The sequence below is a fragment of the Sardina pilchardus genome, chromosome 4, assembly GCF_963854185.1.
Source record: "Sardina pilchardus chromosome 4, fSarPil1.1, whole genome shotgun sequence".
Classification (NCBI taxonomy): domain Eukaryota; kingdom Metazoa; phylum Chordata; class Actinopteri; order Clupeiformes; family Clupeidae; genus Sardina; species Sardina pilchardus.
Window position 1 is genome coordinate 3,714,150 of NC_084997.1, and position 26,295 is coordinate 3,740,444.

The 26,295-nt window shown below is 47.0% G+C and overlaps 1 protein-coding gene across 2 annotated transcripts in view; it reads left to right on the top strand.

Moving 5' to 3' along the window:
- Positions 1-284: 284 nt before the first annotated feature.
- Positions 285-26,295, top strand: part of adarb1b (adenosine deaminase RNA specific B1b) — a 105,916-nt gene continuing 79,905 nt past the window's right edge. For both annotated transcript variants that reach the window (XM_062533752.1, XM_062533753.1), the window contains exon 1: positions 285-515. The gene's annotated coding sequence lies outside the window, so the exon portion shown is untranslated. The remainder of the gene's footprint in view (positions 516-26,295) is intronic.

Consider the following 26,295-nt stretch of genomic DNA (forward strand, 5'->3'; position numbering starts at 1 on the left):
CTGAATGGACACACGCTTGTTTGTAAATGTTTTCTATGGAATGCAAGTGCAAATGCATAATACTTTGTGGTGTGGTGTAGTGCCCACACATCCACTTTATTCTTGGGATAGGATAGCCGTTTCCTTCTGTCACGATTTTGTCATCCAATCATTCTTCAACACTAGGTAACCACCTTCCGGAGACAATCCAATCATATTTTAGTACAGAGTCCAGTTTTGGTGTTTGCGCACTCCCAGTTCTCAAGACGGGAGTGTTTGAGACTGTCCCTCATCCAATGGCGACGTGTTTCTCTCACCACGTTACTCGCTCTTGACGAGCGACCCCGTGAGTGTATCTTAGGCCGCTGCCGTCTGATCAAATGCAGTGTGTGCCTCACGTCGAGCGGTTCGAATACGTTCAATCACACGTAGCGACTGAGCTGCAAACAAGAGGCGCTCTGTGCAGTAGAAACGGATGGGCAACGAGTAACCACCAAATAATCCCTGAAGCATTCGCAAACACGGCAAGAAACTCTGTAAGTAACCCCATTGATGTGTTTTGTTCTACAGGTATATTTTTAGAAATAGGTTATTTTACTGTCGTTCCGTTTGTGTTTATGTAATATTTACTCGCACCCAAACTAACCGTTTGGTGAAATTAAAAGCTATGAAAACTAAGAAGTCCTCAATACGCACAACGGTCTCAACTCGACGAGTATTTCTATTTGTGTCACCGTTTTCAAGCAGCTACAAAACATTGTTTCCTAAGCTGTCAGCGCTCTGTTGCATAGCACGCCACTCAATTGAATAAAAAAGCCTTAGGTCGGTCGGCTACCGCATGAGTGTAGCAACTCTTTTCCTCCTGAAAGAGATACATTGTGTTGTAGACGTTCCGGGGGAGTACGACACACTTCATTGTCATAATGCAGAGTCCATGCGAGTCCCACGAACGAGCTATTTGGCTAAGCTAAACGATTCGCTAGGTTAGCTGCAATGAAAGGATGTGGTTTATGCTACCATAACAGCGAAGCATAACAGGCTGTAGCCTAGATTGAGAGAACAGAATGCGACAATTCTTTCATTGAATACCATCGGTTTCTACCTTCTCTCTAACGCAGCGTCTGTCTAATCGTAAAATGTATTTTACGTCCCTTAGTTTGGTTTCGCATCATGTTATGGGTTGGGGACAAGTTGTCAGTCAGACCATCTGTGTAGGACAACTTGATTATTTCCCGCTTTCCTGTAAATGTCTTGCTACAGCGCTGTGGCACCACGAGAAGATCTTGCAAGCAAAACATGATTCCATTGATGGTAAATTTACCCAGCGAATATCCTTAAGAATAAGAGATATTTGGGTAGGCTACTAGAAGCTTGGCACAAACCGAAAGTTATTTATATATTAGTTATGACTTACTTAATAAACAAAGTTTAAATAATCTCAGGGCCTTACAGCAATCTATCCTCGTATGTCTAATAGATGGAAACCGGTCGTACCCTATTGCCTTTTACAGAAACACTTTACTTAATGACGTCTGTTTTCTGTGTTTTTTGGCAATATCATCTGGGGCGACTATGCATCCCAGTGAACAGTGTTCGCTCAGGCATGGAACACTGCATAGCCTAGGCTACAGAGCCAGAATGTAATGCACCTGGCTTTCATTCCACTTGTGGTGAGTTAAATTAAAGGATGGAGTTGTTGGAAGTCAAATTACCCTCATGCTTCCCTCCAGCATCTGACCAAAAGCCCACGTTTTAACCATTGGAAGTTAAATGCCAGCCAGCATTGACAGCAGGCCTAAATGTTGTTGATTCTAGCGCCTTGACTGTTGGTAGGCTATGAGGAACACATGATATGTGTGTGATCACATCATAGGGTGTCATAGGATTACAATGCAAGGTCCATAAAGACGTAGTTGTGTGACTTTGGTGGTGGAACAACTTGACTAGCCCGCACAGAGCCCTGCCCGTGACCTCAACCCCATTAAACATGGGAATGAACTAACCGAGATTTCGAACCAGACCTAATCCAACATCAGTGCCTGACCTTACTGATGCTTTCCTAGAATCTAGAAAATTCTAGAATTTCTCAAAAAATGCCACAGACACACTCCACAATCATCACTCCATACTCTGTGCTGTGTGCTGTATGACTGACTTTTCGACCTTTGCCAATCACATCACTACTTTTTGACCGATAATACGACTAAAGGCAGAGACTGACTTTTATGTTGCTTGAAATTCTGAACTAGCTAAATGCTAGCAAACTTGCATGTTCAGATATAGCGCTATTAGGGTCTGAAAGACTTGAATGCTATTTTTAATATTATTTAAATATTTTTATTTGTCTGCCAGTAAAAGGTATGATTAACAACAGAAATAAAGTGTAAATAGATAAAACATAATCAATATCAGCATTGGTTATGGCCAAATCGTTGCTTTAAACATCAATGTTGATATTGAGCTGCACAGTTATTGCAGTCGCAATATGAACCCATGGAATTGCCTAATTGCAAAAGCTAATAATTGTGCACAGTTAATTCTGTCACATTTATGGCTTTTATAATCATGTCATCCTCCTTGCTGTGCCACTTCTGGTTGTGTGGGTGTGTGTAGTGCGTGAGGGGTGCAGTAGTTCTGATTGGTGAGCTTCACACTGGGTCAGGGGTGCTGCGCTTCTTTCGTAGCCTACTGGCCGTGCTTACCAATCAGGGGTGGCACAAATTAAACAGACATATTGAACTGAATGAGTTCATTGACGTTCTGCAATATCTGTCAAATTAGACATTTTCCCCAAACCGTGCAGCCCTAATTGATATCGGCCTAGACATTCCCAATCAGTGCATCCCTAGATGTTCTAAAAGTTCCTGTAGGTGTACTGTAAATACCAGTTGTCCCAAGATGTTTGTCCATATAGTGTAGCCTGCATAAGACCACCAGAAGGTGAGTTATTTTGCCCAGTTTGGCTTTAATTGCATATTCATGTATTACATCTTTTCCATAATTGTGTGTATCTGTTTTTTTGGCTGGAGAAATTGAATAAACATATTTGCCAAATTGCCAACTCTTATTTACAAAAATTAGACCTATTTAGTTGGTTCACTAATTCTTCCTATGTGAGGCTCATGCTTGCATGACCTGGGACACATCTCTTATCATGGGGCAGTTAATTGCTAGGCATGTTGGAGCCTTTGGACATCACTGTAGCGAGAGATGGGTTGCTTTTCAGTTCTGCTTTAAGTACATTTAAAGAGAATTCAGGTGACTTTTGACATACAGTAGATCTCTGTTTCTCTAGGTCACCTAGAACTGTTGATACAAAAAAAAGAAAACGACCGGTTCTACCCAGCCTGAGTTGCTGCAGCCAACAGCTAGAGTTCCCAGTGCTACAGTGCTACTCTGGGGGCATGTTCATGATCCCCCATGTTCATGCCCCCAGAGTGTAGCACTCTTGATGCAGACATTTTGGTTCATGTGTTAACTGGACCAAACAAAACAAGCCAATATTTTGTGGTTGTTACATTTGTCATTGTGGTTGTATATACAATGGGTCAGACGGCAATTGATCCTTGGCTTAAATGATTTAAACTACTTGTCTAATTTTACATTATTGTTAGGGTTTCTTTGCATACTGCACACATGACCTTCATGCCCACAGAAGCACTGCATACTGCAGCCATGGCTCTACAACACATCCCATCCACTCTGGTGTATTGTCCGGACTCTACTTTTAGACTGTTGAAAGGCAGTTTGACCTGGCAGTCAGTATTTGTCCAGTGCATGCTACCAGCACTAATGTTATTGCACTTGTCTGCAGGGAAATTCTAAATGCAAAGAGTGGCAGTTGAGGCCTCTTGTTAATGTATGGTATGATGCACAGAAATAATGATGGAGAAAGAGGAGCAGTTAGCAGCATCCTGTTATTAAACCGCCGTTGGAGACTAGTCCATGTGTGTCCCTCTGCAAGAGCGTTTCGTTTTGGCTTATCTTTACTCCTTGAACTCTACCCTGAAAATATGATCTTTCAAAATATTTCAAGGCGATTGAAGTTTGGCGGATTTGGAAAGCCAAAACACAGAATCTCGGCGGAAATGCCTCTGGACCCAGAAGAAAAAGGAATATGAATCACCTCTCTCACATTTGAACTTTTTCTGTGATAAATTAATGATAACATTCAGTGGCTTGCAAAAGTATAAAAACCTCTGGAAGTAATTTTTTTGGTTTACAAAACCCACACATTTTCCCATTCAGCATTTCCATAGTTAACACCGAGGCTGTAGCACAGTTTTGAGGGCTAAACAAGTTATTTGTCTTAATACTAGAATTTATGCAAAAACAAAGAATTCCTTTTGCATAAATATTCATCCACTTAACGTGATTTCTTGGCAGTGAACTGCTTTGCTGCAATAACAGCAATGAGTGAGACAGCATCATATTTTTCTTGATGGGATTTCAACAGAACATCTAGCTTGATGGATTGGCAGTGCTTTACTGTAGCATACAGATTCTCACTAGGATTGTAAAATCAGCGATTTGACCAGGCCGTTCTAGAATATTCATGTTACTGCTTTTTAACCAGTCCATTGTTGCTTTATCTTTTTGATCTTGGGCAATTGTCCTGTTGGTAGGAACAGTAATCCCTCTCCCAAGCCTCAACGGACTACAGCAGATTTTCTCATAATGTAGTGTAGCATTTAGATCAGTTCATGCTCCTTTTCATTCTAAAACATGTCCAGTTCCTGCAGACAAAACTATCTCTACAGCATGATGTTCTAGGGATGGGGTCTCTTTGGGCATTGACATTATCAGGCCAGAGCTTTGTGGATTGGTCAAAAGCTTTGTTCTGGTCTCATGACCATAAGAAGCTTTTCCAAAATATAAAGATATTTCTGTACTTGGATCTATCTAAAATAATGACTTATAGTCCACCTTCAGTTGCATCTGTATTATGGATAGCTCTTAAGATTCTGGACTCCAATACCTGCATCCTAATCCCAGCTACTGAACATTGTGCATTTCTTGGGGGATAATGGCTAAACTGTGGCAGCCTTCCTCACACAGAAATATCTCCCTTGTATGCTTTGTTGTGGGTGTATCATTTTTTCAATGCTTCTTATGAGCAAGTGATGTTCAATTGATATTAAAACTCATGTTTTCTTGGAGTCTGTTCCTCCCTTCCCTTCAAGCATTTGCATCACCTTACCTCTTTAGTCACTCACTGGCTCTGGTGCACGGCACAACTTTAATAGCACTTAGCTAGCCCAGTTCATTCATTAAGATCCAAACAGACATGAAGTTAGAAGCGACCAAACACCTCCATGTTTTCCCTATTAAAATACAGTTATACGAATAGTCACATGACCAAGTATGATGAGACAAAATAAAACGTGGTGCATTTCTAAACAGGTAAGAGGGATAACTATATTGTGTGGCGCAGTAATATCCTCACTCTTGCACTTTGTTTCACTTGCTCCCAATGAACCTCTGAAGTTTGCCTACAAAAAAGCCACCATCTTTGCCCAAATAAGGAGATCCGGTATCTTGAGATTTTTTCTATGGGAAGATGACATGGAGATTTTGACTTTTCGCATCTGCTAAACTCTCACAGTGACGAAGAAATTGGAAATGCAGACGTTTTGCGCTACAACGTTTTGTCCTCTGCCTTCAAGTGGATACTGTGATTTTCGGTAGGTGAAGATGACACACTGATCTTTGCTACCCCAGAGCTAGCTTACAGTACAATGCAATTTGCCATAGGCAGCTTCAATGAACATCCAGAACTCCTTATATGGGCAAAGATGGCAGCTTTGGATCCTATTTGTAGGCGAACTTCAGAGGTCTATTGTTATTCCGCCACACAATATACGGTAGTTATCCCTCTTACCTTCTTAGAAATGTTTTAGAGGTGTTTGGTCGTATCTAACTTCATGTCTGTTTGGATAATGAATGAACTGGGCTAGCTTAGTGCTATCAAAGTAGCGCCGCGCACCAGAACCAGAGGTATGTATCAACTCGTCTTAGTTAAGGGAATAACATAGTTTAATATGAAAAAACGGTGAAGTGTTTCTTTAATAGGTAGTACCTAATTATGATCAACTAAATGGTCAAATACAGAAAATGGCTTCTTTGTATAATTTGTGAATAATTTGTCATATGCCTTAATCTTGAAGTCAAATGCATCAAATGCACAGTGGTTTTACATCTTATATAAGTATTATATAGGGCATAATACATTTTTTGTACTTGACAAAAAAAAGGTCCTTAAAAGTCACACATACTGTAGTTCCTGGTTGCATTTGCACAGTGTGCCTTGGTGGGCTGAGGGTTGAATATTGGTTAATATTGTCTCTGTGCCAAGTGTAGATCCCTGTTGTCTCCTTGGCCTGGTTGGTTTCATAGTCGAGAGTCAGACATACTTGGATTTTAGTTCTGCAGATATCCCTTTCCCATCTTTCTGTATTCACGAGAAGACATTTAAAGTATTTTGATAAAACTGTAAAATGAAAATATCTGTATTAGGATAATATCATTGAATAGTGCTGTATTCACAGCATTTGAAGCATTTGTAAACATTCCAAAGGTTGTGCTACCAAAAAAGGGAAAGGTCCCTAGTCTTGCTCTCTTAGGTGACCGCATGATGCATGATTAAGCTGCAGTCATCTCATTACATGTCTCCACAATGGGATAATTCACAAAAACAGCCCAAACACTCTTACTCTCAGTCGCGTGCTGTGAGGAGCAGCAAAGGCATGACTCAAACTTGGCTTTACTGCGGCGAGTAACTTTTAAGAGTAGACCTATTGGACTGGAAGTATTGGCCTTTCGTTAGGTCTCTGGTGGGAGAGAGAGTGAGCGCAGGGAAGAGGAGGCGAGTGGGGGTGGCTGGCTGACTAATTGGGTGGCACTGTAGCCCCAGGAGGTGTAGATGGAGGGGGGGGGGGTGTTCAGTAGTGGGCCGGCTGATGGTACTAAAACCCAGCAGGCCTGAGACACACTGTAACCCCCCCCCCCCCCCCCAAAGGCCAAATCCGAGCTGCCCCGGCTCCCTGTCACAAAGTGTATCCCACTTGGGCCCCTCAGGTCACAGCCATTACTCATGCCGGCTCTATTTGTATGTTGAGACTTCTGTTGCATAATTCCTTTTTGGGACAAGTGGAAAAAGGCAAGTAATTGCTCCAAATAAATCAGTCTGGCCATGGGGCTCGGTAGTGATGGTGGTGGTGGGAGAAGCATTTGGGGCGCTCCTGACATGGATTTTGTAACCTGTTTCATAACCTCCTAACATGCTGACGATGGACCCACAGCGAAATGTAAAATGGGCTAACGCACATGACAAGGCTCGTCACCATCAAGTATGCCGATGACATCATGACTCAACTGCGGCGGAGTGAGGGGGGTCACAATATGGACACCCTTCTGTCCTGGCTCTGCAGTCCCCCCCGCAGCAAAGTTGCTGGCTCACTCCAGGCTCATTTCAGTGGTTTTCATCTGACGCGGGTGTAGTTCTGAGAATTTTTCTGTGACATTCATGTGACCGTGACTTTAGATGAGATGATTGCCTCGGACGCTCTCTTAATTGGAGAGCTCTGGCACTTACTGCACATGATTAGGGCTTTGGTATTTAAGTAACGAAGAGGCACATTGTTGTGGTGAGTGAAAGTCTTTTTTTTTTAACATTTTTAAGAGAAGCTCCCCTGACGGATTGGCCTCTCTCTCTCTCTCTCTCTCTCTCTCTCTCTCTCTCTCTCTCTCTCTCTCTCTCTCTCTCTCTCTCTCTCTCTCTCTCTCTCTCTCTCTCTCTCTCTCTCTCTCTGTCTCTCTCAGTTCACAGTGGTAGCTCTGAAGTTATTATTACAAGGTGTCTGTGGGGACACGGTGAGGCGTATATCTCTCTTTGCACCTTGTTGGGATGACAGTCAGTCATTTTAAGACTTAATCCAGATTTTATAGTCGGTCTTGGAACGGTATGGTGTGTATACAGTATGTGTTTTATAACTGTGTGATGTTAATCTTCACTAGCCTCGCAATTTAAAGGATAGCAAGGATAAAGGATATATTCCTGAATGCTAAACATTTTGTAGCCTAGCACCCTAATGTACTGTAACATTTGTATAGATGTTGTATTTACATGTCCCATTAACATATTGTACCCTTCTATTTGTCCCAATATTACTGACCAATGTAACACGAAATTCCCTAGCTCTTAATGATCATGATGATGATGATCCATACCCGTACACAGTAAGAGAATAAAATTCACGTATAGGCCTATCTGTTTTAAATTGGTGATATGTAGAACCTGTGGCCTAATATGACACTGCAGGAAATGGTAATAGCTAGTCACAAGCATCAGGCTAAGTAGTAGTGCTATATCTGTTTAAAGCATTAAACTAAGTAGTGTTATATGTGTTTGTTTGTTTGTTTGTTTGGATGGATGGATGGCAGTTTCAATGAAAAGCAGATTTGTGATTTGTGTTGGGGTTGTGTTGTGTGCATGTGATTTCACTTAGTTTACATCAGTATTCATGTTTCACCGACAGGGGCCCAATCATACCATGGGAGTGTTATCGGGTTTGATGTTAACTTGCTTATTATTCTAAAGGCTTTAATGAACCGAGACAAGTCCAGTCCTTTTGCAGTTGGCAAAGGATATGCAAACAAGTGTTGTGTTTTTATTTTTGAACTCAGGAAGACACTGATATTTGCTCAAAGCGAAAGGATGACTGGCTTCGAAAAGTGCACCCCCCACATCTCCAGCTCTAGCCCTCCCTCACCCAATGCCTGGGGCCTTTCCCACTGCATAGGTCTTCAAAGATGTGCATAAATGTTCTTTGCCAAGAGGGCTCTGAGTGGATGACGTCTCACCTCATTGCTAAATGATGCAGGTCAGTAGCTAGTCACTGTGACAAATGCGGGCTGACGGCTGGATCTGGTGAGTGGCGAGCGGGCGACCACTGGCATCATCTCCAGCAGATGGAGCCATCTATGGAGGCACCCTCGTGGCTCTTGTTGCTTCATTGGACAGGTCTGACCGCTGCTAACCAAACAAGGTCCCCCCCAGTTCTTGATGCTCTCTGCTGAGCTACTGTAGCCGTGGTTCTCCTGTGTTTCTCTGTCTATGGTCTGTAGGGTCATGGGGGGACCTTGTGGGACCGGAGTCTTTGCATTGGCAAGTCCCTTAAAGCTGTACATGCACTGCACATAGTGAGTGTGAACAGCACACCTTCCTGCTTTCTCTGGAGGTACCTAGCCCTAGACTCCACATATGTCAGTGAGTGCCAAACCTTTCTAGACCCATTTTCAGGGTGTCTGTGCGCTGAGGGGAAGCAGCAGGCCTGGCACACCAGCTCCATGTCAGGTCTGTCAGCGTGCCGTGCATTAACCCATGCAGTCATTTGGGAGCACTCACTCTGAAGTAATTTCTTGTGTCAGGCAAGTCCACCTCCAGATTCCAAAAGCACTAGCATGCCCTCACCTTTGAGTACATCATCTGACGCAGCGCACGCACCACATGTACTGTATGTCTGCATCAGCAAGAAGAGCCTTATCAAATATGGATGTACTGTGGAGCTCGGAAAACATACTATTCATGTCTCAGAGGCTATGTTGCCCCCCCACCCCCCCCCTTACCCCACCACTGCATTAGGCTGGGGCTTAATGGCATGTCCCCTGTTAACCAGACCCACACAGCACAAGCACACCCTGTTCCCCTGTTTTGGGGCCAGACCTGTACCGTTCTGCCTGAATCGCACTTGACTGTGTCTGTCAGTGTAACAAAACAGCATTAATGACTGCGTCCGGATGGGCAAATGGAACGGCCCTTTCTCATGAATGATGCAGGGGCACATTTTTCGAGTGTCTGAAAGGCTAAGTGGTTGGGAAATGGGTTAAAATGTGTGTTTGTTTTCAGGATTGCGGATTGGTGATTGTATAACGAGGCTTGCTGCAGATGGCTTTCGTAATGTGTTCACCTAAGCAGCTCTGGAGCTTGTGGCTCAGTCCTTATTCTATCCCACAAGACGCTGCCATAAAGCACACAGAGGGACACAGCAGCTTGGGAGTTTGGACATTGGGGATGCTCGTTAGGAAACATTTTTTTCTTTCCTAGTTTCCGTTTCATTTGATAATTTGACATGCTTTTCAAACGGATAATGTTAAAGGCTTTATTAGTTGCACTTTATTAACTGCTGTTGTGTTTGATTTATTATTCTGCCTTATTCTGCCTTACACACAGTATATCTGCTAGTGCACACACACACACGCATCCATGCATGCTTACTCACTGAATGCTGGCCATCCTGTTCTTCATTGCACACGTTGAAGGCACCGGAGGCTGCACTAGCATCTGGGTTTTTTTTATTGCACTCCTCAGCGATTGGCTGATTGCAGATTCCCTGGGAGCCATTGTTCTGTTGAAGCCAGGAAGGCCATCTGCTCTTGCCTCGTCCGTCTTTTTACAAGCTGGCCGCTCACTGGCCCCGGTACTGTCCATCCATCCAGACCTCTTCCCATCTCCCACTGCTGCGTCTGATGGATTTCGAGCGCTGTCTCTAATGTGAGCACCGTAGCAATTCCCATGTCACCACCAGGCACTGTTCTAAGAACGAGCCAGCCTGTGTCATCCTCCCGTATCCACACACCTCCGAGACAACTTGCCACTTTGCTTCAAGGTCTATTGGTCGATCTGCTCCAAATGGAGAGATGGAAGCAGACTCGGCCTAAAAGTGGGTCTTGTCGTGGAGCATGGCTTATTAATAGTGATATGTACGAGTGTGTGGGTGAGAGGCTCCTAGAACGTGTGGATGCAAAAAAAAAAAAGTCATGAATAGAAATCGACTGGCAGATATATCTGATTTGTGAGTGTATGTGTGTGGTGTTTTGAAAGCGATAGTCTCGCTGTAGTAAATCTCTGTGTGTACAGAGACACTTGGCTTCTCAGCCTGCTGCAATGGTGGGAATCAGGGTTGTGGATAAACTGGAGGTGAGCACAGGTCGCGTGGGCAACCAGGCTTTTGATCAATAAGCCCTTTTTCAAGGCAGATCAAACGCTGGATTGTGAAGGCTGTGTTGCGTGGGTCGATGGAGGCCCATGTTTCCCGGCTGCCCTTTGAACACTGCAGCATGCTAATTGTGCTTAGATTTCTTGGCCGGTTGCTGCTGGGTATCCGCAATCTAAGCGTTAAAATGCACGGTTGGTTAACCCAGGGAATCCATGAGTTAATGCAAATACTCTTACCTACAAACCTGTGACGGCACTGCTATGAAGCCTGGAGAAATAACTGCGCACCATTTATCCCCATTCTCCTTACTCATAAGACCTGAACTCATGTGTCTATGCATCCCGGAAATAGACCTTTGAGATACATTAATAATAGTTATTTTTTTTGTTTTCTTAGCTTGTTTGAGAGCCCTCAGGTGTCTTATTAACAAGGGTGCACCTTTAGTTATTAATAAGCTAAAGATGGTACAGTTATTAAAATAAAAAAATTGTTGAATTTGAACATGAAACAGAGAGTGCATTGGGGCACTATACTGTAGATGTGGTGCTGAGGCCATATATGGCTGTACGCTGTTCTGATGAAGAGGGTGTAGTGCTGCGTAGTTGGCATCCTTCTGTTGGGACACCTGGGCAGGAGTGCTGCTGACACCTTGCTGCCCTGATTAATAAAGATCAGAGGTATGGGAGTCAGGTGCGCCTGGAAGTCAGACAGGAAAAGGGGAAGAGTAATGAAATAATGTTTGAAGTAAAAAAAAAGATGGCATGCTAACCACTCAGCCCGGCAGGTGCAGGCTGGTTTGTGGGGCATATGTGCGCTTTGTTCACTCAATGGGAACATTTTAATTTGACTGAGCAGTGTTTTTCTGAAAACACAGCTCTGATCTGTTACCCCGGAGTGCCGCAGGTAATATGGGTCGTTGCTCATCTATTATATCTTTTTTTAATGTGACAGAGACATTTCAGGGTTGAAAAAACTATTCAACTTAGATTGCTATCAGGCAATCAAAACATTCCCCTTGTATCAGGATACAGGGATACAGCCTGTGGTTTCACTATTCAGGTTCCAGCTAGACTTCCAGCATGATGGGCATTGCCAGACTCTGTTAAGCAGTGTTTCTCTTAAATGAGTGCTTTCTGAGCAGACCATCTCCCACACTAAATAGATTCTGGATTCCTGTACATTAAGAGACATTGTTTAGAAATGCATAGAAATGTGCCCTGCATTCTAAACGTGCTGCTCCGCACGTTAGCATCCGAGGTGGAACAGCATGAGGTTAATGATCAGAGGCAACCTCTTCAAGAGCTTTCACCGTGGAACCCTTTCATGTAGCTGTTGTTTTATTTCCCCATCAGAGTGGTGAATCGGTGAGCGGGTGCAGTCCTGGCCTGCTGACGGGGTGACCATTTAATTGAAATGGAAAACATTGTCAGGCGAAAGAGAAATGTTTGGGAGACGAGGCGAGGTTCCCCAATTGAACAGATTGTGCTTGTCCTCCGTGCCCACAATGCTGCGGCTCTAAATTTAGTGCTGAGATGACTTCAGTGTTTTTGTTGCTGGGTTTTGTCAGCATGTCAGTCCTCCACCCTCCTCCTCCTCCCTCCTCCTCCTCTTCCTCCTCACCCTCCTCACCCTCCTCTACATCCGCCCCGTCCCTGAAAAAGTCTCTTGTGAGCCCTGTGCAGTAGGAATGCGATGCAGTTTTGTTTTCTAGTTCATGTCAATCAACACTAAACCCAGGGCTGTAGTAGACTTTCATGCAGACACCACAGATTTTTTTTAGTTTTGCACACCCCCATCTGTGAATATTTCATACAAACTCATTGGCATTTTTTAAGGACAGAATTACTGCAGTGTCATCTGGAGTGGTAGTCTCATAAAATAAGTATGACATCTCATCTGAAAATAGTGGAGTGAATTTGACAATAAAAAATGTAGCCACACAAAAGATGCTTTTTGCCTCTCTTCCTCTCATCTGAAAGCTGTCACTTTTGAGTTGGGATTATATGCTTATGCATGTTGTTAGATGTTCCAGAGTCGATAGAGCACGGCTGGCAATGTGATGTGTGCAGTGGGCTCTATCTTGGAGAAAAAGCGTGAGTTGTGAAGCCGTGTCACTTCTGATGAGGCAGACGAGGCACATGTCACCGAAACGGCTGCGTCCTGATTCTCCGGTGGCTGGCGGTGATGTAAAATAAGACCACGGTATTGGTTTGCCACCCCCCACCCCCACCCTCACTGCAGCCGCACCTCACCCCAACACGCTCGCACTCGCACACACACACACACACACCCCACTCCCGCCTTTGGTGTGTTGTGTCCCAGACTCTCTCACCCTGGCCTGTGAGTGACAGCTTGAGCCATGAGCAGCTCATGACTAGAGTTAGCTACCCCCTGCTTCCTGCCAGCACCCAGGAACACTGCTGAGGAGATATTTTTGAGAAACCGCCGGATGACGTGCTGTCTGTTTGATGTCTAAAATAGGAGCCCGATCAAATAACTGCAGGCGCAGATTAGTTTTTAGCACCTTCGACGTGGTGCTTGAAAAATGTGCTCTTTGTGGTGTTGCATGGTCTATAATGGGCTTTGTTGCCCAAGACGATCCTTATTTAGCCTCGGCGCTTATTGTAGTTTTTTTTGACCACACTTGTTTACTGCTGTCTAATAAGTGCCTAGTACTGCAGTAAACCCTCGGTGCCCAGTAATGGGTGAGAATGGGGCATGTTTTTGTGGCACTGATTGCTACCAGAGCCACCATTTTAAAATGCTTCTTTTTTAGCCCAGTCCCTCAGTCTCTGATCTCTCTCTCTTTCTCTATCTCTGTCTCTTTCTCTCTTTCTCTATCTCTTTTTTTGAAGGTACAAATCCTCTCTGAAAGTAAAGGGCATCTCTGGCTATTATGTCTGTCTTTTTCTCAAATAAGAGCGATCTTGCTGAACAAAGGGCACCTCACAAACATGGTTAGTGGTTTTAATGAAGTGACTCTGCAGTCCCCTCCATCTGAACCTCGTGACCTATATACTGTACGAGTCCTGGGCTTAAACAATAGGCTGCCAGGGAGTGGAGGGAGTGCACTGATGCTTCCCTAATGACCTTCACAGCCCATCCCAGTCCTCTCTCGCTCTCTCTCTCTCTCTCTCTCTCTCTCTCTCACCATCCTTTCTTTCTCCTACTACGGTACTCGTAGGGGAGAAGCTTTAATGTCCTATGTGGTTGGAAATCACACCCATAAGACGCCTGTTGCCAGCACAGGATTTTAAAATGCCTGTGCGTGTCTTTCAGGCTGCATCACTGTCTGTGTCTGGCCGTGTGCTTGTGCCTCTGTGTTGTTCAATATTTACCATTTGTTTGGGATTAACGAATCATGATCGGCTAAATTACTCAGCTTTTCATATCTGCTGCCACTCTTTGGAGGCCGCTGTCATTCCCCCCACCCCCCCCTCCCCTGGCAGCCGTGGCTCACCCCTCCAGTTTCTCGATTCCCCCCCAGTCTCATCTCACACAGCTTATTTTGAACCCGCTCTGAGACCGAGCAGCAGCCGAGCGCTCTGTTGCGAGCCCCGACGTGCCGAGGCAGACAAGGATGCTTTTCACAACAATGTGCACAATATGATTTCAAGAGGCCTCAAGCAAGTTGGGCGACTGGCTTTTGTTATCAATCATTCAAGTTTGTCTCTTACAGCAGGAGCAGTTGCGTTTCCTGGTCCCACGTCTCTGGGTGTTGCTGCTGCTCACTTCTACAGGGGTGTCTGAATGCTAATTAGAGTGCTGCTCTTAAGAGGCCTCCCGCAGCCAGTCAAAACATGCAATTGGCTCCGCTATCAGAGCAGCAGAAGTAGTGGTGCCTAGAGAGAGATAGAGAGAGAGAGAGGGTGAGAGAGGATGAGATAGAACTTGAAGAGCAGGTGAAAGGCACAGACATGCTCTCAGACTGCGAGAGCAAAACCTCGTCGTATTGGAGCAGACTAGTATTTATCTGATTGGCTTCTGGATTATTTTTAGTTTGAAGTCTTCGTCTGGTGTGCCACCACACATTCTTCAAAGGTCAGTTCCTTTGCTGTGTGTGTGTGTGTGTGTGTGTGTGTGTGTGTGTGTGGGCTCCTGTTGTTTTGCGTTCACTTGACTTGATGCTGATCCTATCTGTCTGACCTTAGCGGGCAAAAGGGAGCCGTCTGATTATCTTAACAACATCTGGCCGCGTGGTGAGATTGATGAGTGCTGGAGGGCAGGCGCAGTAATTGCAGTGTAAACAGAGCGCTCCTGGTCTGTGCAGGGCCGCGGCGTCCCACACCTCCGCCACGCTGCTGGAGAGGTCAGCGTGATACGGGAGAGAGGCCACGCAGCCTCAGACACAAACCCACTCATCTGATCTTATCCGCCACACTCCACTCCACTCACTGGGAGCCCTCTCCTCCCCACCTGCCCTGCACAGCACACACTCCTGCATCATGGTGTCATCTTGCTCTCGCGCTCTCTCTCTCTCTCTCTGGCTCTCGCTCGCTCTCGCTTTCTCTCTCTCTCTCTCTCTCTCTCTTCTCTCACACTCACAAACACACACACACGCGCACACCTCGCCACCTTAATGTTTGCTCTTGATCTTTTTCACACCTTGGTCCTTTTTCTCTTCCGTTTTCAATCACTTTCTCTCGGTCTGTCTCCTCGCTCACCTTGTGTCTGCGACTTGTTTTCTCCTTGAGTGTCCTCTGACACATGAGGCGTGCAAGGGGAGGCGCGGGGAGGCGTGCGAGGGGAGGCGCAGGGAGGCGTGCGAAGGGAGGCGCGGGGAGGCCGCTGGTGTGCTGACGCAGGCCTGGTCATGGTGCTGGCGGCGGCGGCGGCTCCCCTGGGCCCAGAGATGAATGGTCCCTGCAGGAGGAGGAGACAGCGCCGCACTCAACTGCTCTCCTTTTGTTCTCTCTCTCTCTCTCGCTCTTTTTCTCTCCTCATCCATCGCTCCCTCTCTCCTCCCTGTCACCATTAGTTCGCCCTCCATCGCTCCCCTGGCTACGGATAAATCTGTTTGTCGCTACGCCCGCTATTGGGGTTGTGGGGTGGTAATGGGAGGGTTGGGGTGAATGCAGCCTTCGTCTGCACAGGGACAAAATCCACACTGATGTTCCCAGGCAGACATTCCTGCGTGGAGTTGAAACCTTTTGATGTTCTAATTACTTAGGAAGGAACCGGGCACAGAAGTGGAGTGGCTTTGCATGAGCCTGACTCAAAGAGGAACATTAAGCATCCAGCTTTTAACAGCGCCGTGTGTGTGTGTGTGTGTGTGTGTGTGTGTGTGTGTCTCATGCAGCAGAATGCTGTGGTGCAGTAGAGAGGGCTCCTCACTGCTCACGTGTGAGTGGCTGTGACAAATGAAGAGCTCTTGGTGCTCAGGCCCATGCTCAGGGGGTGGCCATTATTGTGAGGGACACGGTGCCTGCGATGGCCAATGAATTGGTCTGTTTGCTCATGAAGCTTTTCCATAGATACAAAGCGCCCTTTTGTTTTAGACAGGAACAGGCTGTCACCTAGGTTACCCATCAAGTGAAGCAGGAGAAAATCCGCGGCAGTGATTATCATTATACATTTCTAATGAAAACATTTTAAAACAAGCCTGTAATTAAACCCACTAGAAATGTTCACTTACGCTTTAATAAACTGTAATGTGCTGTTGAGATATGTACTCCAGCATACAGTATTCAGAGCCCCCTTGATACTAACATTGGTTAAGTATAATTGTTGTTGGAGAGGGTAGGTCTGTGAAGCCTGGATTAAGGATGGCAAATATAAGCAGTAGTTGTCCTTTGCCAAGATACACTCTTTAAAATTGATGCATTTCTGGCTGATGAGCGCTTAGTTCCTTGGTTTCCCCCTCAGTCTGCTGTGCCAGGGCGAAGGCATTGCAACAAAGAAGCCAGAGTTAAAAATATGAAGCCCTTTGATCAGTGTGACGGGTGCGGTGTGCTGATGCGGTCTTCTGCGGCCCGCTCCTCTCTGCAGGCTCTCCTCCTGAACAACAGCACCGTGGCGCTCTGCATCGGGTCACCTGACTAGGGAGGGAGGGGGTGTTGGACGTGTTTGTCTCTGCTCAGAGTGGCTGTTGGTGCAAGACTTGATTGCATCCTGTTTTAGCATTAGCCAAAACGGCAGAAGCTCAGCATCTTAAAAGCCTCTCCTCCTGTCTGCACCGGAGGCCCAGCTGGCTGAGTTGTGTAACGTTTGCGCTAAGCAGTAATAATTTAACACGGAGGGCGAGTAAATAAGACAAAGATGCCGAGACTTTTCCAGGCCTGATTTGCAGACACTAGCAGCGACATACTGCACCAAAAAACAGCCAAAGCCCCCTCCTCCTCCTCCTTGCGACCCCCTCCCCTTCCTCATTTAGCACACGGAGAGCAAGTGGATGAGGCCCCGGGGCTGTGTGGAGCCACGCACCCACCGAGAGACAAGGCCACAGCTGCCACTGCTCCAGCTCCAGCTCCAGCTCCAGCTCCAGCTCCAGCTCCAGCTCCACGCTGCTGTTTGCCCAGAGCTGGACAACCACTCAGCCAGAGGTGCAACAGCAGGGACAAAATAGGCCCCCGTCTCCCCCCAAACACACACACACACACACACACACACACACACACACACACATGCAAAAAGAGTTCACTGGATGGAGTGATGAGTCTTCTAGTCATGATGTGATTGTGCTGAAGCTAGTCATGTGAGAGGCGTTTTTTATTGTTTCATTTGAAGGATTGATGATTACAAGACTGTATGGACTTCCCAAATATGAGGCTGTTCTGTTGTGTAACTGTCATCACAGTTGCTAAGAACTAACTTGGAGGCTCTGTCTTTCTGCTTGCTCATATCCTGAAAACTTTTGACACTATAACTTGATTTCATAAGACAATCTGGGATCCCCGATCGTGTGCATATTGGCTTAGCTTTGAGGTCTAAAGCTGTGAAATTCCTTCCTGCTTCAGGCTCCAGGCTGCTGCTGGTAGAGCGATGTGTGTTGTGTGGTGTTGTGTGGTGTTGTGTGGTGTTGTGTGGTGTTGTGTGGTGTTGTGTGGTGTTGTGTGGCGTGGGCTTGGCGGGCGGCAAACGCCCGCGCTTGCGACTGTTTGCCCGCACTGCTGGGGCGTTTGGGCAGCTCAGTGTGGAGGCGCTGGCGCAGCCGGACGTGATGGACAGGCCTCTTTATTTACCCTACGCAGCAGCACTAAACCCTGCTGGGCCCGCACAACGCTAGCCACAGCAAATCAATGGCAATTTAGCTTTCTGCAAAGATCACACTGACTGCACTGCCTGATGACTACAGGCCTGTAGATTTCCCCGTGTGTGTGTGTGTGTGTGTGTGTGTGTGTGTGTGTGTGTGTGTGTGTGTGTGTGTGTGTGTGTGTGTGTGTGTGTGTGTGTGTGTGTGTGTGTGTGTGTGTGTGTGTGTGTGTGTGTGTGTGTGTGTGTGTGTGTGTGTGTGTGTGTGTGTGTGTGTGTGTGTGTGTGTGTGTGTGTGTGTGTGTGTGTGTGTGTGTGTGTGTGTGTGTGTGTGGACATGTATTTATCAGACGTATTGTCACCATAATAAGCCCTCTGAGCCTGTGTCACATTTGGTTAAGTAAGCGTATGCTCGTATCAAGGCCGCTGCTCCCTCCCCTCATGGGCTGCCGCCTACATGGGGAGCAGTGGCACGTCCCTAGTCGTTTCACTCACATGATGAAGACCTTATTTCTCAGTGCTGCTCAACCACTCACATAATGCTACTATTCTGCGTGTTCTCCAGAAAATGGCTGCAGTTCTGGGTGAACAGAAATTACGGGATGCTGCTTTGCTGGGTGAATGGCAAGAGGGAAAAGAAAGGCACATTGTCCCATAAATAGCTTTAATTAAACAATTCGTCCTGAATTAAGCTCAATCCTCAAAAGAGTTGGAAGCAAGTCATCTTGTGCAAAATAAAGAATTAAATAAAAATGGCAATTCTAATTAATATGTAAATTTGCTTTCACAGTGCAAAATCTTTTCTTTTTAAGCGTCAAGCCTTCAAATTTTGTTCCTCACAAGCTACCACTGAAACTTGTCTCAGTTCTATTTTGTGAAACTTCTGGCAGTTTCCAAAACCATATGGAAAGGTTTGCAGTTTCATAGTCTTTTTTTCTGCTGACTATGTTAACCAGTGAAATCAACCATAGGTTGCATGTGTGAATGATGCTGTGTGTGTATATCAGCTGTGATGGTTTTCAAAGACTACAATGGGTGGATCCATGTGGAAGATGGTGTGTGTGTGTGTGTGTGTGTGTGTGTGTGTGTGTTTGAAGGGGGGGGGTGTATGTGTAGTCAAGAAAAATATTTTGCTGCTCTGTTCCATTTTGCCTGGGGAGATGCAGCCGATAATGAGCTAAGCGCTGCTGGCCCACTGCCTTTATTTTAGTGGTGGTGGCCGCTCTTTTGTAAACAGTGCTGTTGTTGTGGTTGTCACTTGTCACATTGCAAATACATTTGGCTTCTTTGGTTCCCCAGCGCTGTTGCCAGCTCGGTTGATGCCTGTAAGCAGGCGCTGATGTCCTGTGAGGAGGCCTGCTGGGTGGAGCTGTGGATCGGCCCTCTCTCCGCCATGACACGCGCGCTCCCTTTCTCACTGCTCCCAGTCAGCGGGTGACCAAAGATGTTTAAGATGATGTCTTTATCTGGGAGTGGGAATGGAAGTGTGTGGGTGGGGATGCGTGTGGCCCGTGGCCATTCCAGCCAGCTACACGGGCCGTGGACACATTTCTGCAGACAGGGCAGCCATTCTGTGTGCTGATCTCGGCGGCGGCGTGGAAAAGGCCCCACCACGGCAGGCAGGGGTCTGGTGAGAAGGGGGGGAAGAATGCGCACGGCAGTAATTGTCAAATTGATCATCCCCCAGCTCCTAACAGCATGTGGAGGCCAAGGAGAATCTCAAGCTGCAGCAGTCAGATTAATCTGATTTCCTCTGCTGATGTCCCCCCCCCCCCCCCCCCCCCTTCTCTCACTCTCTCCAGAACATGGCGAGAGTGTGAATCCTGCTTCTCGCTTGTCAACAGCAAAAGTGGACTGCAGGGCTCGGGGGACGGGGGCGTGCTGTGTTTTATGCTGAGTGACACGTCTGCCGTGGCCCCGCCCCCGGAGGCTGTCCCGGTGGCCCCTGGGCTCCGCCTGGGTTCCGTTGTGGCTCTCCTCTGCGTGCTGTCCACAGGGGCCCCGGCGCGCGCTGGACTCTCGCTCCAGCTCTGCGGCTGGAGAGTTGGAGGGCTTTGTCTCTAAAAGCCGACGAGAGCGCTCTCTCTTTGCGCCTGTCACCAGACCTGTTCCACAAAGACACCACGAGCCAGAGGCCTGCGGGTGCTTTTACTTAGTGTCCAAACAAACATGCGATGTTAGGGGATTTTTCTCCCCTCCGTGGTTGCGCCTCTGGATGTTTTGGCTGCCAGCGACGCTGGTCGGTCTGGTCCAAATGTCCTCTTGTCGGTTTGTTTAGGACCCAGAACTGTGGAAGGCAGGAGCGAGTTGTAAGCCTCACTATTCGCGTGACTCATGCCTGGCATTTGTACCCAAAGAGTCAGGTCGAATTAAAAAAACGATACATCATCGCTCCCACGTACGCACCCCCCGGCCTTGCCGTGTGCACTCGCCAAACAAGTGAACACGCATGCTTCAGTAATTAACGTAACTTCGTTTTTCCCCTACAAACCACGCTTTTGCAAGCCGTTTGCCTTTCATTTTACCTTCAGTCCAGCGCATGCCTTTCCATTGGCAGCAGCATCAGTGATGTGTGAGTCGCGCGCCTCATCCAAGCCCTCCCCCACCCTAGTGAGATGCTGAGTGACTTGAGGCGCCCCAGACCATATCCTCCCCTTCTGGCCTGCAGCTGGAGTCTAGTCATCCTGCCGCTTGGCTAACCTGCCGCGCCGCGCCGCGCCGCTCTCCTCCGCCTCCCTCTCCACTCCACTCTGCCGCATGTCACTCCTGCCTGAGCAAGGCCTTCGCTCATTATTAACGCACTCCGGACTTGTTGCCTGACTGAAAGCAATTTGAATTCAACTGATTATTGTTTTCTCCTCCCCTGAGGTATTCACGCCACCACTCACGACCGCCTGGCCAGGAAGGGACGGAGAGGCGTCCTCTTAGTGAAAAGACGAGGAATTCTCCCTCCCAAAACCCAGGGCGTCTTCTAATGGGATTTGACATCCGATTACAGCCATATTTGGACATGGCCCAATTCACATCAAGTCTTGACTTGAGATTGAACCTGTGATGTGAGCGTGACCCCGCTCTCCTTCACTCTATGATTCACGGTGATGCCGCAAGAGGCCCGTGGAGGACATGCGAGTCTCGCTGACAAACATGTCTCAAAACAAGAGCCAGAGCGCTCCTGTTCCAGCTCTCAGCTGAGTCACCTATGGGGTTGGCATGGGAACAATGAACAGGCATCATGGCAGTTATTGTGCTGGAGAGGGCACTGTGGTTTGAATGGCTATACGTAGTCTTTAATATCATCGTTGTGGTGGTGGTGGTGGTGGTGGTGGTGGTGTAGTGCTTCTGTCTGCCCTCTCGTCTGGGTCTGGATCTTCCATTATGTGGTCAGTTGCTGTGTAAAGAGGCTCGAAGTTCCACGGCCTCGCCTTCATAATTCCATTCCTTTACTTGGTAATGAAGGCAAATGTTGGGCAGAAGGGACCTACATTACACACTATAGTCTTTACACACACACACACACACACACACACGCATACTAGCCCGCTATTACTCTGCATCATTCATCGGCCCATGAGGCATCCCACTCAGCCCCATCTCCACTCATCCACCCAGGGATTATGGGTGTAAACAGAGGAAGCTCCGGAAGCCATAAAAGTGGGCCTCAGCAGAGGAGTGGGAGTTCTCTCTCTCTCTCTCTCTCTCTCTCTCTCTCTCTCTCTCTCTCTCTCTCTCTCTCTCTCTCTCTCTCGGTCTCCCCAGCGCCCCATTCCCAGCCTGCTGCTGGAGCTCCTAAAAGGCCCAGATTAAAAAGCAAGGTTCCAGTGCCGCCGTGGTGGCGGTTCCACTCCTGTGGTGTGCTATGCTGCAGAACAGGGGCAGGAGCCCACTGGGCCTTAGTGCTCACTTTTGCCTGCCAACATCTCAGAGTCTCTGCTGATGTTTGGAACAAGCCTTACAGACTCCATGTTCCCCCTCCTTGTGATGAGGCGTGTGTTTGTTTGTTTGTGTTTATTATGACCTAAAGAGAAGCAAATATGTGAGAATAAATATTTAGTCTGGAACTGAAACAACACAGATGGGTGTCCTGAAAAGCAGTGCAGTGCCTGCTGTGTGTGTGCTTGTGGTTGTTAGTTGAACTCTGGTGTTGATGTGCTGCTCTCTGGCTGGCGTGGTCATCGTGCCCCTCTGTAGGAGGAGACGGGGGCTTGTGGACAGGTGGCTGGTGCTGGGGAGTATTCCCCCGGAGCCTTTCCACTCGCCTGATTGTTGGTCTGCTGTGGAGGACGCGCCTCCTGTTGTCTGGGGCGCACGTGGCGCGCGGAGGCCGAGGGAGTGGCCAGGCGTCTGGGCCGGCGTCTCTCCGCTGCTCCCTCTCTGCTCTCCGCTGATGGCCTGCCTGCCTGCCGCTGATGAAGGATGCTTTGGCCAATTAGCCAGCCAATGAGCTGAGACTGGCCGCGCCACTTCATGCCCACACGCTCTCCTTTCATCAGTGTGGATCTACTTAAGCGGCTGACACACACACACACACACACACACAGGCCGATGCGGAGTGCCTTGATTGATTACCTCGTGATGCCTGTTTGTCACCCGTCATTGCTAACTGACGTTTTTGTGTTTTGATTTTGATGCCAATAAATGACTTTCTCCCTCTCCATCTCCCTTGCTGACTTGTTTCCCTCTTTTCACTTTTCTTCTGCTCTGTCATTTTTTGTCTCTCTTTCTCCCTTTCTCTTTCTTTCTTTCTCTCTCTCTCCCTTTCTCTTTCTTTCTTTCTCTTTCTTTCTTTCTCTCTCTCTCCTCCCAAACTGTTTATTTGGAGAAGTGGGTTCTGGGAGTACTTCCTCTGGTGCTTTGATGTGCTGTGATGTGCAGAGGATGGAAATAGACACTGCCCTTTGACCTGTGCTGCCACAGCATGCCTGTCAGGCCCGTCCCCGCTCCCCCAACTCTGGGCCGGCCTTTTGATGACCAACAGATAGTGATCTGGACCTGCAGCTCCCTGCTCTGCTGCCATGGCTCTGACCAATGATCTGAGTGCTGGGGGCAGTGTAGAGCTGCACCATTTGGGGGGAAATAGCAAATTGCCATGTCTGACATATATTGAGATTGCGATTACGATTCGTGATTTGATTTTTGAATGTGAATGATCTCATTCAGTTCCAAATGTCTGTTTAATTTGTGCCACCCCTGATTGGTAAGCACGGCCAGTGCGAAAGAAGCGCAGCATCCCTGACCCAAAGCCATCGATATCTCAAAGTTGCGACACTACCGTTGACTCCCGTGTACAAACAATGGCGGCACATCCGGGAACTATTCCATTGAGAATGAATGAATATAATACGACTTTTCTACATGACTTATAGTCGTGTGCATAATAATGCATTTTCATTGAGTAATGTATATGTATGTGGAAATGCAGTTTATAGTAATTTTCATCGAGTATTCACCGTAAATATTAATGCAATCGCTGCTATCAATCCCGTAGTAAACCAGGGACCGAGGGAACTACTGAGCCTACCCACTAACCACGTGACCGCTCTAATCTGGCTTTAACATGGAAGTCAACGGCTGTCGCAACTTTGAGATATCGATGGCTTTGCCCTGACCCAGTGTGAAGCTCACCAATCAGAATCACTGTACCCCTCACGCACTACACACACCCACACACACAACCAGAAGTGGCACAGCAGGCGGCAAATGTGACTTAATTAACTGTGCACGATTATTTGCGTTTTTACGCGTAGGTAATTGCATTGGTTCATATATTGTCTATTTATTTGCAAATGTACATACTGTATTTATTCATATACATAGCCTTACTGCCCTTGTTCTATTCTCACTGTTCTGTAGTTTTATTTTTATTCTTTTTATGCCATTGTTGAGTGTAGTACTTGAGAGAAAAGATGAACTGGAGTCAAATTCCTTGTTCGTTTACGCAAACCTGGCCAATAAAGCTGATTCTGATATTGCGATTGCAATAATTGTGCAGCAATACCAGAGTGACCACTCCCTTGGACCAGCTTCTCTTTTCTCCAGTGTCGGTCTCTTCCTCTGAGCTCGTCTGGAAGACTGACTCACATCCGGCCACTGTGCGCCACTCAGCACTCTGCCCAGTTAGCCCACATGCACTAGGACACCGGTGCGCCAGTCAGAATCATTTTTGTGGAGCATGGAGGGTCTCTCTGGCCTGTTGCCCCTTCCCCCTTCACATCCGCGCACTGCGCTGTCAACTCCTCCTGGTGCCCAGTGAACTGCGCTAACAGGCCGATCCCCACTGGACATCCAGCGGCAGCACCTCACTTACAGTGTGTGTGTCCTATATTCCCCACTAACGGCATGAGCCAATCCAGAGGGGCGGCGGTGGGGGATGGACTGCTCGAGTTCATACAGGCTACTTACATTCCCCATCTATTTTTCATGCCCGTCTTTCTATATATTTCAACCAACAACTGCAGTCGGAAGAGATGTCGAAATAAGGCATTTTTCACAAAGGGCACTTACTTTTTAATCGTATTTTCCCTCTCCGTGTACAGTGCATTTGCCTTGTCAAAGGACTGTAAAATATTAATCAAAGGTGGAGCCTCTTGTCTCTGGTTTCACAGCCATGGCAAATCGAGAACACTGGAACTCTGTGTGTTTTGACCACGTCGTGCTCATCTCTCCTTGTGAGAACAGCGGAAACGGGGCCGACCAAGTTGCAGTCACAGGCTCTTGTTTGCCTCCCTAAGCTTGCATCTCATTGCAAACGCCGCTACTTGTTTGGCAGCACAAATGAACACAAGTTAAGCAGCGTAAATTATTCATGTCGCACAACATTTTTTTTCACATGAGACTGAGGAGCTCGCACAGTGCTGGGCTTTCTTAGATTATGAACATTGGCTGCGGTAATACAATGATCTTACAAATTGGCTGCAGAATGGGATGTTTATGCCATGCTGTGAGCTGTCCTCTGTTCGGACTTAATCAGGCTTGCAAGCCTCAGACAACCTTAGCCTTGAAGTCAAGCATGCCGTTTTAGCATGGATATGATGTTAACATTTTAGGATCCTGACATCAGTGAGCGTATTTAATCCAGTATTTGAAACATCCTCCATGTTCATACACACACACAAACACAGGTGAGCTTTTCACGGCTACAGAGAGTGTGGCATGTATGTAGAGTGTATACTATGCATGTCCGCCTCTTTAATCTCCCCCTGCAGTAGCATGGTCCTCTCGGTGAACTACACAGCAGACACTCACTTCCTGCTCTGTTTAGTATTCAGAGAGCATGAAGATGTCGCTCTAAGGAGAACATCTCTGAATGCTGGCTGCCGGCAAAGTCTATGCCCATTTACTAATTGATATTAATTGATTTAATGATGTGCGTGTGTGTGTGTGTGTGTGTGAGGGGGGTGGTCTACCAGGGGCTTTCCTTGATTGAGAATCTTAATGCAGATTGAGTGGTCCTTTGTGTGTCACAGCAGCCAGGCCTGAAAGCATGGCTGAGCAGTGAGGAGCAGCTCCAGCCTGACACCATTAACACACTGTGCAAGTGTGATTTCCCTCCTGACTTGGTGTTTCCATTGCTTGTTTGTTTTGCTCTCTGTTGACTTGAGGAGGCAGATTTAAGTATAGTTTAGTTTGTTACGTTCATTTATTACAGGGACCATGTACAAGATGCATTAATCACAAAGAGGGGAAAGATGTCGTACCGGATTTAGCTACTAGCCAATTTCCTTCTGCAGTCCCTGGGCAGGTGTAAGATGCAACTGAACACACACACACACACACACACACACCAAAAATAATGGGATTCCTCTTAGGCTGCTATTGAAGCACCTTCAAAGTGGACGCACCAGTGTGTTGTGCTTGTCTTGATTTTGAGATTGTTGTCCATTTCTTCCTTTTTCAGCTTGCCAGCCACAGGGTTTGTTTGTGTAGCTGCAAATTTCATCTTTCTATTTTCCCAGGAAAATGAGTTGGAGGAGAAGTGAGGCGCGAGATAGTTTGGAGAGATCAGGGCAGGCAGCAGGGCACACACACACACACACACACACACACACACACACACACACACACACACACACACACACACACACACACACACACACACACACACACACACACACACACATACCACTCTATT